This window comes from Triticum dicoccoides, chromosome 1B (genome assembly GCF_002162155.2).
Source record: "Triticum dicoccoides isolate Atlit2015 ecotype Zavitan chromosome 1B, WEW_v2.0, whole genome shotgun sequence".
NCBI classification, from domain to species: Eukaryota; Viridiplantae; Streptophyta; class Magnoliopsida; order Poales; family Poaceae; genus Triticum; species Triticum dicoccoides.
In genome coordinates, this window is record NC_041381.1 from 312138010 (window position 1) to 312144471 (window position 6462).

Genomic DNA, 6462 nt, shown 5'->3' on the forward strand with positions numbered 1-6462 from the left:
TAAATTGAACCGCAAAAACGTCTTATATTAAGGAACAAAGGGTGTAGAGTTCACTCAAATTATCCCGGTAAAGCTAGTCACACCTTTGTTAAAATTAATGTTCATCATGTTATCGGAGGAGGTCTGTATGTTTGTCTCTAATGCCTGTCGACTACATACCTGACATCATGATGTAATGTTAAGTTATTTCCTTTTGTACAGTGTCACTGAATTGTCAAGGCAGTGATGGCATTTTATTTTAGTTGAACTGCACAAAATATTCTTAAAAGAAGAGGGAAGGTCAGGAATGGCTCAATTTTTTAGAAAAAACTATGTATGCCTTCCTGACATCAGCCACTGTTGCTTTATTTATTCCTTCAAACAGGTGGTTAGAAACAGTCTTGCTACCTTTTCCCATTAAGAAATTGGAATGCTTATATTTGTGAGTCTATGCTTCAACTAGTGCCACTTTTATAGTAATCACACTTTCAATATCTATGCAAACAGGGATGCTCGATTTTAGTGGAACTGCACAAAAAGTCCAACTGGTTCAACATTAGGAGCATGTTTTTTTCCAAACCATTATATCCAATTGGTGGCACTATATGCTGTTCATTACGAAGGTACATGGTTTGCTACTATCTTGCTACTCTTTTTGTACTGTCATTAGATAGTAATACTAGTGGTTTGCATGTGAATTTATTGGCAGGGTGGACCTACATTGGAGGTGCAGGACAGGATTCAATGGTTGGATGCTCAATTTCGGTTGTATCGATTTCACCTCTTCCATCACTGCGAACATGGATATCCTTGGTCTGATGAAGAATAGACGCTATATTTCTGCTTTGAACCAGCAAATCAATTCAGTATGAAATTGTCCAGGGCAAAACATAACTGTATCAGATTGTCTAGTGCAGAACATGACAGATGCTAAGCGGAAGAGACATGTTTAAACCAAAAATACATGGTGTGGTATATGTTTACTAGCTGCTTGATATTTGTGCAGACAGAGATGTCTGCCCGTTGCTATTTGGCAAACAAACAAAGTGTCCACAATTTTAGTTGAACTGCACAAGAGAATAGTATAGTCACTGCATGCAGTGCCATTTGAAAATAGACACAGAAAGATTGGATAGTCACTTCATGGACTGTAGAAAAGTAGTACTGTACTATTTATTGGCCAACACTAGGTGCTTCATTGCTTTGGTATGATTATACAATGGGCATCATTTTGCCTAAGTTAAAGTTTGTATTCCGAAAATAGTCTCGCGGTGTGATCGAGAGAAGACCAAATCATATTGCAGTGGATGTTCCTCCATCATGTGTGGTTCATTCTCATGGTTCCAGCTGTTGGTGAAACCACTTACGTTTGCAAGAGGAATTGTAGACTTCACAAACAAATTTGTCTTTCGTTCTGTACTGAATGTTGGCCAAGAGAAGCATCCATGTTAGTAGGAAGAACAGATGTTTTTTCTAGATCTTTGCTTTTGGAGCTACATATTTGTATATGATCTCATTGAGATGCATTAACATGTTGATCTTATGTATGGGAAGCATACTAGTTAGTTTTAGTTGCGACGCAAGATCCGAAGTGGCTGATCCTTGCTTTTGGAGCTACATATTTGTATATAATCTGTGAATCATTGAGATGCATTAACAGATACTTATTTCTGTTCGCTCAGTGTTTACAAGTTAATGATCGATCACCTACTAATGCGCTACTGGCAGTTTTATTTGCGATGCAAGATCTGAAGTGGCAGTTTTTTGAATAAAAATGCCTACCTCTGAAGAAACTGACAAGCTACACTATCCTACCTACTCGATCCTACACCGATAAATAGTGGATCACACACGTACTACCTCCTTTCTGGTTTGCAGGGCTCAATTTAAGAAACGACCTACTCGATCCTACACGAATAAATAGCGGATCACGCACGTACTAGTACCTCCTTTACGGTTTGCAGGGCTTAGTTCAAACCTCTCACCAACCAAGGTACTCCCTCCGTCCGGGTCTATTAGTCCCATGAGCAAAGCAGCAAGACCAAGGCATGGCAATAATTAACGGCATGCAGAAGTTTAAGCCTAATTAATTCCAACGATTTAAGTGGTTGCATGCGTGCCCTCGGCTGCGACTCGTTGCATGCTGCTCCACGTACTGGCTGCGAGCGATTCTGAGTGCCTACATGCAGCCAGCCGTAATTAAGGCATCTAATTGATGCGAAAAAGATGCGCTTTAATTGTTGCGGGCTTTTAAAATCCGTGGATTCATTATTGACAAGGAGGGAGATGATTCGAGTGCACTCGTTTGACCGCCATGCCGGCGTGCGACCCAGACAGGACGGGACGGCACTGTCATAATTTCAGTTTCTCTAGTTTTCCACGGCAAGCTGGCGTGCTAAGCCATTATGCATTGAATTCTGATGACCGTCGCGCCACCTTCCGCCTATAAGTACTGTTTCCCGGCCTTCTCCGGTGGCACCGTGACCCAACTCGCCATATCCTCATAAGCCCCCACCGGCCTGACGTTGCTCGCCACGTCCGCCATGCCCCCGCCCATCCGTGGTAGGCGACGCCGGAGGCGGTCACCGCCAAAACTAGTGTTCGGTTTTTCACCGGAAGGCAGACAGAGGGAGGAGGCATTCTATCTGTCTTTAGATGGCAATGCGGAGATGGAGGAGTTGTTGGAGCGCGACCGCCTGGCGAAGGAGCAGGAGTTGTTGGAGCGCGACTGCTTGGCGGAGGAGCAGTCTATCGTCGATTTGCGCCACCAGCAGGACATGGAGCAGCAACGCACCGACGCTCTGAGTCATGAGCAGAGCGCCCGCAACTGGGTCGACTACATGGAGGCAGGTGCCCGACAAATAGCCCTGGAGGCTGTTGGGCATGCACGCGTTCGCGACGCTGATTTTTACTACCAGCTCATCAAGTGGGTTTCCCGCTTGGAAGTCGAAGCTTCGGTGGACCACGCCGGCATGGAAAGGGCCAACGCGCGCGAGCAACGCGCCCTATCGCACCTCTTGCAAGTCTGAGGCGAGGTGCAGGACGCCGGTGCCGACGTTTAGCGTGTACCACAGATGGCGGCCGGCATCGTCTAGTTAGCTAAGAGTAAGTTAGTACTTGTATGCTACTAGAGTATTAGTGGGAGTAGATAGTTAACTTGGCTATGATGGTTGTTAACGTGGAAGTTCAGTACTCTATATGTGGATCAGACCTGTTACTTTGCTCTGAATGTTGAACTTTCCATTTGAACGTATGGAACGGGCTGTTATTTTTTTAAATGGGTTGTATTTGTCCTCCACGGGTTTAGAGGCTGACTTGTGGGCCTACCAAGTTGACGCATGCACAATCAGGAGATGATTGTACGTGGAGAGGATGACAGCAGGGACCCACCAAGGTCATGGCAGTACGCAAGCAAGTGCCTCCTTATTTCAAGCCAATAAAAAAATGTCTCCTCCTAGTGGATTTCTGACATCTGGGTCCCATGCCATTGTCAACGTAGTCAATAAACGAGAGAATTGCACAACGAGCGGCTGACACCAGGGACCCAGCAGCTCGCCCAGTTATTTTTGTTTTGGGTTAATTTGATAAATGCCACTCCAAATCTGGTGTTTCCGAGAAATGCCACTGCAATTTCCAAACTTTGAAAAATGCCATTTCATGCCATTTCTAGTGGCATTTTTCGAAGTCTGGAGTGGCGTTTTTCAAAGTTTGCAAACTGCAGTGGCGTTTTTCAAAGCTTGCAAAAATTGCAGTGGCATTTTTCAAAGTTTGGAAATTGCAGTGGCATTTTTATGAATTGCCATAATTGGAGTGGCATTTATCTAATTTGTTTTTGAGACGGAAGCAGGGTGTCAACTGGGCTGTGCGGGACACTCTGGCATGTCTAGACAGCCTTTTCTTTTATGTTTACCACAGACCAGCCCAGTAGTTTTTTTTCTTTTTGAAAATGGCTAGCCCAGTTTTTTTGTAATTTGTCAAGTAAGTCGCTTTATCAGGCCTGTTGGGCTGCAAATCTTTGAAGACGAGGAGAGCTTCATTCGGCTGGCCGAGAAAATAGCCTATCAGTAATGAGAAATGGGATGTACATTTTTTAAAACACATCAAACCGACAATTAGTTTCAAATATCTTTTTTTCATTTCGAGATTTTAAATTGCATTGATTTTTATGCGTGGACAATTTATTGGATTTTATATTAATATACATTTATTTTTAAAATCAGTTTGAATGTGACTCGAAATTTCAGGATTAAAAACAGTTCAGACCGCACCGACATATGCAAAATTTTGTATAATTTTTTAACCGTGGCCACAATATGGGCTGTAATGCCAACAAAAAGAATATGGGATCCAAAAGATCCCGTAAGAATTAGCAAATGGGCTGTAAATTATTTGAAATAATGGCAGATGGCCTGTATGCTGTTTTCCACAGATTTGAGGTTTTCCAAAAAAAAGGTTGACGCACAAGTAGTGACTGTTGGATGTCCATCCAACGGCCGTCGTGCTTCTTCAATCTCCGCTCTTCCTGCTCCAGCCGCTCAAACAAGCGCCAGCGGGACTGCCTGCTCCCTCCTCCCCGCGGCCGGCTGTACTACCGCGCAGGCCTCACCGCCCCACCGTACTCCCATCGCTGGCCTAGCCATCCCTCTACTCACCCACAGTCCCACACCTGCTGTTATTCTCCGGCGATGACAGACGAACCAGTAAACCCTCGTACAGTCGTACTCCCCTCCGCGTGGGAAACAACTGTCGAGTCTTCCCTGGCTCCGTGTCGTTCCCTTCCTAGGCCTCGCCGTCGTCCACCACCCTAGTGCTCTCGGCGTGGCGTGGTCAACGTGGTCAACGACCGACATGCATCTGAAGTGGACTGTACGTGGAGAGGCTGACAGCTAGGTCCATGGCCGCACGCAAGGAAATGCCTCCTTATTACGTGCAAAGTAATGATTCCTCCACCTGACATCTGGGACCCACCGAAAGGGCCTCTGTATTTCGTGAAAAAAAATGTTACCGCCGCTGACAGCTCGGACCCACCAGCTATATCTTCGCACGCAAGGAAGTGCCTCCTTATTACGCAAAAAAATGAATACTCCCCCTGCTAGATGGGACCCGGTATAGTGGGCCTACTAAGTTGACGGGGACGGAGGGCTTTGTCAACTAGTCAATATGCACGATTCTAGCTCGACTGACCGTACGATGTCAATCCAACGGCCGTAGTGCTTCTTCAACCTCCGGTCTTCTTCTTCCATCCGCCCAAAGCAGCGCCGGTCGTGCCGCCTACTCCTGCCTCCCGTGGCCGGTTGTGCTGCCACGGAGGCCTCACCGCCCCCATACTGCTCCCACCGCTGGCCAGACCATCCCTCCACTCCACTCACCCACACCCCCTGTTATTCTGCGGCGACGGCAGCGCAGCCGAATCAGTGAACCCTCGTACTCCTCTCTGCATGGGCATCCACTGCTGCGTCTTCCCCGGCTCTGCATCGTCCCCTTCCTAGGCCTCACCGTCGTCCACCACCGTGGTGCTCTCGGCACGGCGTGGTCAATGTGGTCAACGACCGAATTCCATCAAAAGAGTACTGTACATGGAGAGGCTGACAGTTGGGTCCACGGCAGCCGCAAGGAAGTGCCTCCTTATTACGCAGAAAATAATTATTCCTCCACCTGACAGCAGGGACCCACCGGACGGGCCACCAGTATTTCGCGAAAAAAACGTTTCCCCCCTGACTGCTGGGACCCACCGAACGGGCCACCGTATTTCGCGAAAAAAACGTTTCCCCCTGACTGCTGGGACCCACCGGACGAACCACCGTATTTCGCGTAAATAACGTTCCCCCCCCCACTGTCAGCTCGGACCCACCGGAAGTGCCTCCTTATTACGCACAAAAAAATGAATACTCCTCCTGCTAGCTGGGACCCACCATGGTGGGAGGCTGACTTGTGGGCCTACTAAGGTGGCGTTTGGTTCGATGGCGAGGCTGGGTTGGCTAAGGATAACCTCAACCAGGTGGTTAGGGATAACCACTTTTCATTGTTTGGTTGGATGGGATTGGATTGTTTGAATATCCATGTTTTGTTGTTTGGTTGAAAGGATGAGAGGTGTCTAGGGATAGCTATTTGTGTATTTAACTTTGCATGCCAAGTTTGAAAAATAGGACTAAGCCTCTTTTTCTTTCAGTAGTATTTTTTTAGGTAGTAGTAAAAAAAACTTTAAGATACATATACACAAGCATGCACACACACAATCAGCCACACGTCCTGACGCATAAATTATTATACACAAAATCATCCATGAATATAATAACAAATCGAGCTGCGGATCGTAGAGCAACAAATCAGTGGTAGAATTTCATACAGAGAAATTGGAGCTTGGGAATGAGAGGATTGAGGCACCGAGCCAGCTGCAGCCTAACTCAGCACAGGCGCGCATCGCTTGATTGCGTGGCGGCCGTTGTCAAAGAACACGAGGCTCCGGCTGGATTCGGTTCACTG